Below are 13,301 nucleotides of genomic sequence, written 5' to 3' on the forward strand. Positions count from 1 at the left end.
AGACAAAGAAGTTTCTTGAAGCTTGTTTGACTGGTGCAAGTCAACAGGTCTTGAAACTCGACATTTAGTCCTCCTATAGCAGATTCAGATTTGGGGTTAGTTTAGTTTGTCTCTAATCATGATTTACTAGAACACTAGTTGTGTATAAGACAGATCAGGTTATTGGTTTATAAGGGCATAAATATTCATTGGTATTTTCTGTGGAACTTGGAACTCATCATTGAATGATTGAATTTTACTATATGAACAGTGATAGTGATATGGTTGTTGATAACTGAATAATGATAATTAGTGTGAATCATAAAATTCTATGTTATTGAATGAGCTGTTGTTTTCATTGAATGAGCAAAATAATTTTTTTGAAAGCCCTAGATGCTTGAAAACCCTAGGCCGAAATCACCCTAGGATACTACAGTGGTATCAAAGCTGGCTCTCCGTCCAGCTTGAAGGGTGTTTGAAGATGGAACAACTGGAAGCATTTTTTGGCAAAGAGTATGCACAGTCTCAGAGGAAGCTGGAAGAGTAGCAAACATAAACTATGAAAAAATTGCAATAGTGGAACAGAGTGGCTCTTACAAAATTAGAGGAGTTGGAAAATGAAGAGGATCAATCTCTTGAACCTAATGATAAGGGCACAACATGAAGTAGTTATAAGGAATTGGAATGACTTTTGGGTTGGCTGCAAGAAAAACAAATCAAGTGATACTAATAATGAGCCCAAGGCAGAAAAACAAAGTACAGAAGAAGCTGAAGCAAGGATAAAGGCATACTCAAAAAAGTGGTCATGGCGATACGTGAAGCAGACAAGTGCTTGTGAAAATCTAGTAAAACAAAAAAGAAGAAGCATGATGATGGTTTTCAAACGTCTGCTTCAGATCATTTAGCAGTTACAAACACTAAATATGGAAAAGATACAAGACAACAAGTATGGACTGGTCAATCTCACTGCGTAAGCTGTGGTTCAATGGAAGAAGAAAAGATCGACACCGTTAAGCAAGAAGAAGAAGATCAAGGTGTTATCATCTCTTTAGGGCAACAAGAGAAGGAGCCAGGGTCTGAATTACTTCCCCCAAGGGTTTGCCTTTGCAACTATAAAGGTTGTGGAAAGAATTTTATACATGATTTGTGGAAGCATTCACATGTGCACGAGGAGGAACTACATGTTTGTCATTATGAAGGATGTGGTAGGAAATTTCTGGATAGCTCCAAGTTGAAGAGACATTTTCCAATCCATACGAGAGAAAAACATATTACATGTCCAAATGAAGTTTGCGGTAAGGCTTTTTCGTTGGATTTTAACTTGCGTGCACATATGCAAACACATTCACCAGAGAATTATCTTATTTGTCCATTCGAAGAATGTGGAAAAAGGTATGCATGTGAATACAAGTTAAAAGCTCACATTAGGTCCACACATGAGAGGAATTTGGCTAATGTGATGAAGCTACCCCTTAGACAAAAAGGGAGTTTCGTCGTCCAAAAGTTCCAACTTCACTATATGGCTCTGTTCCTTCAGATCGTCCATTTTTGTGTCCTTACATGGGTTGCGAGTATAAATTAAATATTCACCTCAGAAAACAACATGTGAGTTACACTGCCAAAGAAAATGGAAAAAATGGGAGTGATAGCAAAGGTGAAATGGATCAAGGAAGCAACCAAGGTGAAAATGGCATGAATGTTGGCATCATGATAGGTTCCAGGATATTTCGGGTTAGTTCAAAGACATTCTTTCAACAAATTTTCACAGTAAGTTTTTGCGTGCAGTTGTGGTTGTTTTAAATGCGAAAACAAGATCTAGAAAATTTGTGGAAGATAGTGAAGAGACAGGAGAAGACTAGGAAGATACAGGTTTGAGATCATATGGGCCCAGTGGGGAAATTATGGGTCGACAATTTGCAGAAGCTATCCAGGAGAGCTCACACACACAAAGAAACATAAAAATGTTACAACAGTTTGAACAAGTCGTCACAATCTAATGAGTTGGGATAAAAAGAGAATACAAAGCATGACAAATTTGATGATGTATGTGATGATAATGAAAGAAAGGGAAGAAGAATACAGGGTAGAGGAATAAATATTTTCAATCATGATATGTTTAGCACTTATACATCTTTCTTGTCAAAACAAGGGAAGATAAACATAGCTTGCATGTTATTTTCATATATGATTGGAAAAGGCCACTGTTGACCACTTCGTGTCAACTACCCTTTAGTAGTACACTTTTTCGCAAAAGGGATTCCATCATGTTCGAGCATTCAGATCATGCTGAATTCATCATCATCAGTTGTCAGTTTGTCAAAGTTGTAAACCCATTCTGCAAAATGTTAATGTAAATGATCATAGTAAGACCATGTATGTATGTAACAACCTAGGTAAGCTTTTTATTTCAGCGACCAATTTCATCCTAGGTTTTTTTTCATCTCATTGATTCATTGATGTTTCTAAACACAGATGGTTGGTAGAGTTTTTCCCTCCAGACTCACCCCAAAGCTAGGGTGGAATTTATCGTTAAGGTCTTAGGTGAGTCCTGGTGTTTTAATTGAGTCTTTTGTAAAAGTGATTTGGGAATAATTTAAGCTAATTGGCTAAATTATTTTATTACATATCATTTGGTTTACTAGATCATATTGAGTCGTAGAATTGGGTAATAAATTGAGGGTCTATAATGAACGAGTGTTCCCCTTTTGAGGGTTGAAATGTTATTATCTTATGTAGACAAATATTTTAGTGCGTGGTCCCTCATACTTAGACACCATGGCAAAAATATTAGAGGGTAGAAAAATTATTAATCCTCTCAAGTGTCAATTAATTAAATTTTCTGGCAAAAAAAATAATTAAATTATGAAGCCAAAACTTTAATTAATTTGAGTCAAAATTAAGATCCTAGAGAAATTAAATTCTCCAAGTGGAAAAAATCGTGGGTCTTAAAGAAATTAATTTTAGGAGGTCCTCCACCAAGGGAATATTGGAAATTTCAAGAAAAATTGGACCCTTCGGCTTTGGTGGTTAAGTCAAAGTCAATTTTTTAAGGAAATTAACTCAAAATAATTATTTTTGAGCTAATTAAAAATGGTTTTTATGAGAAATTCGAAAATTTCTTAAAAATAAAGATTTTCGATGGTGGAGATTAAAAGATGATAAAAAATCTATCAACAGTCAAGATTATTTTGACAGGGATCAAGCCAACTAGCCGTTATTATCCACTTGGAGGATTTATCTATAAATTAGGAGTCATTTGCTTCTCAAGTTACAGAATTTTTTTGAGAAAGCTTTGAGTCAAGCTCTGCTACTGTAATATTTTTCTGGAATTAATAGAAAAGACTTTGGGATTTATTCATGGTAGTGTTCCTCTTTGGTCTACTGGTAATATTTTTCTGAATAATGTGCTTAAATGTTCCATTGAATTAAATTTTATAAGTTTTTCGTTTCATTAGCCAACAATTGGATTATCTATTTGCACAAGTATTTTGCATTAGGTATTGGGTTTAGAAAAACGTTCTAACTTGATTGATCTAGCAGGTATCTCTAGATCTTGAAGGTGTTAACGTGTATTCGGCCCCTTTTGAAGCTAAAAATTTAATCTTAAGTGTGCAAAGATTTAATCAGATTCAGATCTTAGGCAGGAAGGAAAGTCTTTGGTTGGACCAACCAACTCCCAAGTCCAGAGACCTAAGAGCCCACTGTGTTAAATTTTCAAGATCTATCTAATGATTGGTTTTGCAAAGATCTTGACCATGGCTCAAAATTAAAAAACTCTTATTTTACTCATTTATCTCCAATTTAATTGTGCAAATAAAGATAGATCTGCTAATTAGAGCTTGAAATTTATTGTGAATATTGTAAAATATATTTTGTAAATAATTTTATCTTCTAACCCTTGTTTGTAGTTGGGGTTTTGGGATCTATTTTAAATTTTTGTACATATTGGGTTTTCGGGCTTTTTAAATTTTATTTGTGCAGGTGGATTTCAAAGCTAGATCTGAAGAATTGCTAAGGGTTTCAATCCTTGAAATTTAAGAGGGTTTCTAGAGATGGATCTAGGCCTAGGAAGGCAATATCCACCCTCTAATATTTTTTCTCCAATCCCAAGGATAAGTTCTTCATTTTCAAGAAAATTCCAGTGACGATTTGGGCACATTTTGGAGATCGTAAATCTGAAATTAATTTTTGCAGAGATAACTTTTTTGGGGTTTCATTGACCCCCTAGACCCAGCGTTGAGCCCAAGAGGGCCTTTCTAGGCTTGCCGCTGCCCTCTTTCCCCTGAGGCAGCCCTTTTCCTCCCCTCCAAGCCCTAGCCGTGGGATTTTTCCTCTCTCTTTTCCCTGGGGCACCTTCCTTCTGCCCTCCGCAGCCTCCAAATCCTTACGGCCTGCCTCCTCTAAATCTACTGTGATCCCTGTAGCTATCTCCTTCCCTCTGCTGGCCTTTTCCTTCCCTTTGTCATTGGCCGTGAGGCCTTTTCCTGCCTGCTGTGAGCCCTAAACTCCTGGCAGCGTCATCCCTAAACGCTGTCCCTAATTCGCCCTTGTAACCCCTGCGGCACCCTTTTTCCCTCTTTCCAGCCTAACGCTGTCCCTAATCTGGGCTGCATTGCCCTCCTTTCCCCTTCATCTTCACTCCTGTGGCCTCTAAGGCCTCCTAATCTTCAACGCTGCTTCAAGACCTCATAGCGTTGCCTCTTCCAATCACCTTTCAGTCAATGGTGTGATTTTGAAAATTTTCTGAGGCTGATCATTGATTTATGCAGAGAACTTGAGGTATGTTTGTATTGCAGGAGGATCATCTTCAAAAGAATTTTGTTGACAGATCTGATAAGTGTCTTCATGCCCTTGAGGCTCTCTGGTGTGCATTTTCTAAACCCTTACCTTCTTATTTCAGTCAACTAATATTGCACAACAGTGGTTGAATACAGTGGCATTAAACTTATCTAGTATATCAGAGAATTATTAAACTCCTTGAGGTATTATTTGTCTTGCTCATAAGTCCTTTAATGACTGGCATAAGCGTTTTAGAAATCTGAAGCTCATCACTGGCACAAGCATACTTTCTCTGTTCTCCCTCTAATCCAAACAGAGACAAAGAAATAAGCAAATCTGAAATATTTTGACTATTTAACATAAGAAATTGCTTACTGCTGTACTAAAATTATTTACTGCTCTTCTGTTATTGAAGCATAAGTAATTCTCTGCTGTCCTGAAGATACTCATTTGTGTCATTTGAAATTCTGAATACATTGCTTGAAAGTGCTCTCATTTACTCATAAGGTTATAGGCAGTGGATAAGAGGTATTTTGTTGAGCATTTCATTGGATAGCCTTGGTATTACTCTCGTCTCATTAAAAGATAGCCTCACATTGGCATTGAAAATCTTAAAGGTGTTGCTGATCTAACCATATGATTATCACTTTGACATAATCTTGGCAAGTTCGTTAACAACACTATTTCTTCTCTTTTAAAATATACAAGTGGGTATTGACATAAAGCATATCAGAATTCTTGTTTTTAGTAGCTTGTCACCAAGGAATTATCAAATTGCTTACAGTTTATAGTTCAGCTTGAAAGATCTCTTAAGAAATTGGCCATCTAGGTGTTCCTAATTTTGCACTAAGGCTGAAAGCCTTTTTGTTTTATTGGCATTAAAAGTGTTAAGTAACTGAGGGACTTCTTGATTTAAACGAATATATCTTTTTTTTGGCATCTTTTCATTGGTATATCTTGAAGGTTCCTAGCTGTATAAGAGCATTTATACGCTTGCTGAGCAATCACTGTTTGCATTAGATAAGAGATATATTGTTGGACAAGTTTGGTATAATTCTAACACATTATTGAAAGATAACTTTATATTGGCACTTAAGGAGATTTGAAGGTCGTCTTGATTATGTTAGACATCTCCTAAGTTGAACGATCATTGGCATTTTCTTACTTGACTAAGAAGCATTGGTTGCATTTTCTATTATCATTGTTATCTTGAGCACCTTGGCAAAGCATTTGTCTTGTTTGGCATGTCTTGAAAAGTTAAGGGCATTGAATAATCTTGTTACATTGCATAAAAAATCATTGGCTAATTGTTTGAAAGGATAAGTGCTCTAGTTGTCATTTGACTTGTGGTTCATGTATTAAGTGGATATCTATTTTCTGAATTCTAAGTTAGTGCAGAGCATTCATCTCATAGCAATTTTATCTTGTGGTTATCCTCCTATTCTTATAATTGAGATTGTCTCTTGAATATCATTAATAAGTACTTGTTGATATAACTCAAGATTAACCATAAATAAAGTACTTGAAACATTAACAATCTCAACTTAAAGATCATTCTCTAATTTCACCTTGCATATCATTTTAAGCTAGTCTTGCATCTTAAAACTTACCTCCAAGCATAAGCTTGGTTGATAGATTTCTAGGACAACCCTTCTCATCTAGCTTGAGGGGCCTAGACAACTCTTCAGTAGTTAACATGGTGACCTTGCAGTCGTCAGAGCCACAGTCTCTGCAGCATTGGAGGCATCGGGTGATAGGAGCCTAACAGAAGGTATCGTTAATCAAGCCCTTGCTTGCTTCTTGTTGGCCTCCTTCCCACAACCTACCTTGGAGCCCAACTTCAAAATAGTTAAGGGAAGGTCATACTTAGATTAGGCATTTAATTAAAATTAACCAAGATCTTTGCATTTCACATAGGTCTTAGGAATTGCATTTCATATAGGATAGTAACACATTAAAGCAACATTTGTCCATCCGATACTTGGTCTCAAATTTATAAAGCAAGAGTGTTGACTCCATAAGGCACTAGTCTCAAATATATAAATTCAATCTAATCTTTAAAATCTTGCTAGATCTAAACAAGTGCTTGGCCACTCAATTGTGTCTCTCAGACTATTTGGTTTCCAACTTGTCCTTCATCATCTCATTTCCATAGGGTCTACCCCCGATAACTTGCTGTTGGGAGACAGCTAGAACGAAGCGGTTGGGGATCAGGGTGATAACCCCCGATCTGAGTCATTGTCGCGGTGCCTGTACAATTTGAGCGACAACAAGACTTACACGCATAACACATTTGTGTGGATGCCTAATTTTTCATGTATAAATCTGGTATGCTGTGAAGATAGTCAACTTCAACAGGCGTTGTTATCAACCATAGCTGAAGCTATTAATCATGAGATAATTTAGGATGTTTACTTGCAAGATACTCATGCTTTGTACCATCACTTTGCTTGTGATCTAATCCTTTCTGAATCTGCAACCACATTGGAAATGCAAGGGTTGGATATACATTCAAAATTGAAGGCCCTTTTACCTCTTCTTGGGCTCCTATTGTTACATCCTATCCTTGATTCTCAACTGCCACGATTTGTTTCTTCATAGTATGAAGGAAATTGGATTCATGGACATGGAGATCTCAAGGTTAGTGTTGCAAATGGAAAACGTTTGGTAGACCAATTCGTGGATTTTCTAGATAATCTAGAGCCTACAAAACTTCACTAGAAATGGGTTGAGCTTAGGTTGCTTCTAAATGAACTAGTTCGCATTGAGAAGATTGGGAATCGACATGTTTCTGTAGTTGATGCATTGCAAGCTTTTACCCTGGTTAATCCTCAGTAGTTTGGATAGACCTTTACAAAATTTGTTCCTACTAGATTACTTTTTTTTTAAACATAGTCGAGTATTAGTTTTTCTATTCAAAAAAAGAGGTAGGAGCAAGCTCCCATTACATAGATTTTGGAACCAGCCAAGCTGAGAGGGAAGGCAAAGAGAGCACAATTCTAATCAACAGAGATGCTGAGTTCATAAGTTCCTAATTTACCAACTACAAACTGCTTGTAAATTCTTACACACTAAAGCAAAAAAGCTTGACATTTACATTTCATAAAAACCGCTGATGCATATGCTGATCCAAATTAAAATTGCTGAAAGTTCCTATTTTTGATTAACAAAAGGTTCTTGTTTTGAATAAAATTCTGCTGCTTTGATACCCATATTTCTCTCTAGTCTAGTTGGTGAGAATCCCTTTCAGGAAGATGATGGATTCCTCCAAATGTGTGCACTGATTGCTGAGAGCTTCGATTTCTGAGTTTTGATGGGCGAGTCTTCCCATAAGAAAGGCATCTTCTGACTTTGCCTGATACCGAATATCTTTGACAGTTTCTCTCAGCTGGTCGATCATGAACTTATTAGCTCTGCACTAGACGCACTTGTCATTCTTGGAAGCTTTTTCCAGAGGATCCATGTTCCCTTTGTTGTTGAAGATGAGCTTTGCACTGGTTTGATTATAGTTGTTAAAGGAGGAGCTCCTCGATAAGGGAAGGAGCGAAGCTATATGGAAAGGCAGAGGAGATGAATATTGAAAGGATGTACTACAATGAGGAGGATGTGAAAACTGAGGAGAGCAACCGTGAATCAACAGAGAGGCATGCTTAAACGCAGAGCCCGAGTGGCAGAGAGGGACATAGGCGCTCGAAATAGGGGAGGCCAACCTTAGAAGATAGGAAAGTTTAAAAACACAGGAAGCTCAACCGAGGAGAGGATAGGCTGAATGAAAGATCAGGGAGGCAACGATACTGAGAGATGGAGTGTGACGGAGAGGAGTGAGGGGAGCATCGAAGATGAGAGGATATAAATAGACGAGATAGCAGGGAGGGATCATCAAGTTAGATAAGGTCGAAGGGGAGTCACGAGAGTCATGAGGGAGTCTGTTAGCCTTGGAAGTCGGACTTGGCGAGAGGTTGAGAACGAGAAAGATTTGTGAAGGATTATATATCAGGTTTGATAAGATAGGAGCAGATTTTGAAGAGGGCCAACCCATATTACAAAAAGACTTTGATTGGATTGGCAGGAAGGAGGAGAGATTAAGGTATTGGAAGATGAAAGGAGTCATTTGCAATGCATGCTTCTCCAGGAGGCCGTGCCACAACCCTATTTGCATGGATATCTGTTGTTTTATTATTATCCCTTAATATGTGCATGAAAGTGACCTGTCCCATGTTGATTAGGTGTTGACTGATCCTTTTTGTTATTTGGCTCAATGCTGCATTCTTCGAATTGATCTTCTTGACCATGGCTTGAATGAGGATAATTGAATCTCCCAAGATAATCAGATTCAAAATATTTCTTTGTTTTAATATTTTTTCTCTCAAGAGGAGTCCATAAGCCTCAACCTTGTTGTTTGAGGTTGTGCCTAATCCCCATTCAAAGGCAATGGAATTATGCATGCCTTGTTCAATTAGAATGCCTCCTGCATCTGCTTTCCTCGGATTTGACTTTGATGCTCCATCAAAGAAAAGACACGGTCTATTGAGAGCTTTCATCCATAGGATGAATTCTTTCTCTTTTAGTTTGATTTTCCAATTCATATGCACCTCTTTCTTTTTAGGAATGGTTGGAAACTTAGGCCTGCTATTTGCATAGGTGATCCAAGTTCGTTCCTCCTGCTGAAGCTTGTTGAAGTCTATTGTTTTCGTTCCTTTAGTAAACAGGAATTCAGAAGTTAATCCCCATGCTTTGGAGAGCACTTTGCTTATTTCTGGAGTGTGGTTGTGGAAAATTTGTGGGGTTGTGGAGAGCACTTTGCCTATTTCTTCTTCCGTTACTTGCTTCGTCCCACTGTTGCTGTTGCTGCCAGTGATGGTGGTCTTCACCAAATCTCGCCTCATCTCTTCCTACTGCAGATCAACCCACATACGATCCCAGTCTGGCAACTTTTCTCTGCCCAGAATACTCTGGACGAAGACTTGCCACTCTTTGGAAACGCTGTTTAGAGCAAACTGCACCAACTCAGTAGGCTGAGGCGCTGACCCTACTGCAGACAGCTGATCTCGAATATCTTGAAGCCTAGTAAGGAATGGGTCTATGTGCTCCCCTTTTTGCATCCTCGTGCATCTCAACTTCTCAAGATACATCTTCTGTTGCTCGGAAGATCCCTCGTATAGCGTAGTAAGTGCTTCGCACATCTGTCGGGCAGTATCTTTGCCAACTATGTGAGACACCACATGATCTCAAACCCCATCGAGAATCAACCTCTTTACCTTTGCCGTCTCCTTCTTGTAGGTCTTAAGCGGATCTGCATCTGCATCTGCGGGTATAGCTGCCATGCCATTGATATAAGCTTTGAGATCGTACTCATCTAGAAGACAGGAAATTCTTGCCTTCCAGATCACGTAGTTGGAGGCTCCGTCCAACCGATCCTGATCTCTCAGCCTTGCTGATGCCATCTCTGCAAAAATGTCGAATTCCTCCTCTTCTCCTCTGCGCAACTGCTGACTGGCTCTACGCACTCCCTGCTGGAGTGGGAAAATCTGCTCACAACTACTGCTGCTTTGCTAGGAAAATTCAAACTTCTGGGCTAGAAGTCCCCTGAGGAAAGAATTCCCTTAGTGTGTGCTCTTCCTTCCTCCTGACGCTATTTTGCACTAGCAAACTGCTGCAAAATAACTGCGTCCCAACTGAAGATCTGCTCTGCAAGGAAAATATTGCGTCTCCCTCTACCTCTGGTAACCTTTGATCTGGAAAATCTATTCTCTGTCGACTCTCAGAGAAATAATTTTTTCTCAGAAACTGACCCTTCTGGCCCAAGGACTGCGCTGCCTTTGAGGGTTTCGAATTGTTGCCTATGCAAAGTTTTGAAATTCTTCTTTCCTTTCTGCTACTGAGCGCTCCGGCTTCTATCTGTGCTCTGATACCATGTGACAATTCAGAAACCCCGAATCCTACTACAACAACTGATTAAGTTTCTTCTATTTGTTAAATTAACTGAACAAATTATTTGCAGTTTCCTACGACAAATATCGAAACTAATACACTGCAGCCTTCACAAAATAAATACTGCGGAAGAAAAATAATGCTGGAAGAATAGATGCACATACACACAAATAACACTGTGATTTTTGGACCAATGTCCCCGGAAAAATCCAACTTAGTAAAACTGGTGCAGCAGCTGAGGGTTTTATAATTTATTATTATGCAGTAGTAAATTTGAGTACAAGTCTATGGAAGCTCAAATCTAGCTTTCCAGGAGATCTAGCGAGAAAAACATCACTCCCACCGGTGATTTGGCACTGACCTTGGCTCAAGATGAGCTGTCTCTTGCTGCCCCCGTGCTGCCTTTGCATCAGCCTATGCAGATTTGCGTAACCCAGCTTGGACCAACGTCTCTCTTGCTAACTGATCAACTGCTATCTGGAAAATCAATCCTCCTGGCTTCTAGGCTCCCACTCCGGCTTCTGGCACTAAATTTCGACTTCTCCTTAGCAAAATACAAATCTCCCTCTGAAGCTCTGCTTTGCCTCTCTGTGGCACTCATTGACTCTCTACTATGCACTCACCGGACTGGAGAAACTTCCTTCTGGCCTTACTATCCCTGCCGCTCTGTTAAATTGGCAACTAGGGCCAAACTCCATGTGGGTCGGTTTATTTATGGCAGCTGATATTTTTATTGGATCCCTCTCGTCGAGAGGTGTAGGATTGATCCAAAGATCATCCGATTCCGATAAATATTTATGGAGATATGAATTTATTTTGTTTATGTAATTATTATCAAGCCGACCAGCACTTATGTAGGCTCTAGAAGCCCAACCGACGTGTCTATTCAACCTCTACATTTTTAGTATAAATTGGTGAGGATTCGAAGTCATTTTGGACATGTATTCTTGAGGTGATCTCCTCTCCACGTCTGGGTTTTTGGAAGGAGAGAACCAAAAGATACACTTGCCCAAGGTTGATGCCCTAACCGCAGGAAGCCGCAGGCATATGAGGATGAGCAACAGACAGAGTTGGATACGAGGCACGCGGGCCCTAATCTATAATGAATCCGACAGCACATCTCTTATATGCACAACGATGAATGTTGAACGTTGGCAATGGAAGCAACTACGCACAACAAATGAACTCTATACGTTGTCATCTTCTGTATGCTCAGCAATTACTAATACACAGTTCTTGTAAATACGTATACAATGTTGTTCTTGAACCATATGCAGGAAAGAAGTAGTCAAACCACATGCCGCAGTCATATACGCAGTCAAGGAGGCATCATACACAGCACTAGGGAAGGTCTAATACGCAGTCCTAAGAAGAGCCCTATACCCTGTCCTAAAGGAGATCTAGCCGCTGTGAAGAGAAGCTCTAATCCGCATCAAAGGGAAGGCTCCATACGCAGTTAAGGTAGGCTCTATATGTTGTTAAGAAGAGCTCTAATCTACACTCAAAGGGAGACCCTAATCTGCCGTCCAAGAGGCCCTTGTACACAGTCGTAAAGGAGCCCTAATTCACTGTCAAGAGAGTGCTAAATCCGCAGTGATAAAGAAGTCTAAAGCCGGAATCTATGAAGGCCTAATTCGCAGCTAAGGAAGCAGTATAAGCAGCAGATCTGAGGAGCCATAATACACAGTCATCGACTGACCCTAAGCCGCAGCAAAAGGAGCCCTAAACGCAACAAGAGCAGTTCTGTTCGTGTACGCTATCCACACAGTGATAGCCGCAGTCAAGTGGAAAAGATATAGCCACAGTCAAGTGGAAAAGATAAAGCCGCAGGCATTGGAACGCATTCATGTATGTTGTCCACACAGTCATGGAAACCTATACATGATGAGGATTCTACGCACAGCTACATGAAGATATGTAGACCATATACAAAGTCATAAATACCTTTCTGTGCAGATAAAGGAACTCCACACGGATTCATGGAAACTCATGCATACAAACGCTATCATGAGAACTACGCTGTCACAATGGAAAGATTTATGTAGCTAGAACACATCTTACGTTCTGGGCAATGAAATTGTCAATGTATTAATGGAAGCCTGTTGACAGTGTGATATGGACTTATATGTATGAGCAGCATGATGCATATGGGTAGTATGAGCAGCAATATATATACGTTGGGGTGATTCAAGTTACATGATGTATATATATATATGGACAGTGATATACGATATATGAAGAATCATAAATTTTGACCTATGCTCATATACGCAGGCAAATCTGCAGCACAACATATATACATGGCAAGGTATATATATGCAGATTATGGCAATAAATATCCATTCAGGCAGAAGGGCGTATTATCATAAGGACGCAGCTATGATTTAATGTGCATGGATAGCACAATGATACATGGACCATGGGCAGCATCTTGATGAGTGCAATCATAAGAATGGGCAGCATGAAGCAGGATGATTATCATGATTAGTGCAACGTGGTGCAGCACACTGTAAGGTACAACAAATGAACGAGATGCAGAATGATGATAGGTGAAGGAGTCACCTTGAGAATCAGTTGAAGTAGAACGTCTTCAACTGATCTCATCATTATTC

General features: G+C 39.2%; 1 protein-coding gene and 1 pseudogene across 1 annotated transcript in view; both read left to right on the plus strand.

Annotated features, from left to right (window-relative positions):
• Positions 1–13,301, plus strand: part of LOC149228530 (Amino acid kinase family protein) — a 214,888-nt gene that overhangs the window by 22,016 nt on the left and 179,571 nt on the right. The window lies entirely within an intron of this gene.
• On the plus strand, positions 965–1,779 carry LOC149228531 (zinc finger transcription factor YY1 pseudogene; annotated as a pseudogene).

The sequence above is a fragment of the Pinus tabuliformis genome, chromosome J (genome assembly GCF_031772625.1).
Source record: "Pinus tabuliformis cultivar Carrire ecotype Pingquan chromosome J, CPIR1, whole genome shotgun sequence".
Lineage (NCBI taxonomy): Eukaryota > Viridiplantae > Streptophyta > Pinopsida > Pinales > Pinaceae > Pinus > Pinus tabuliformis.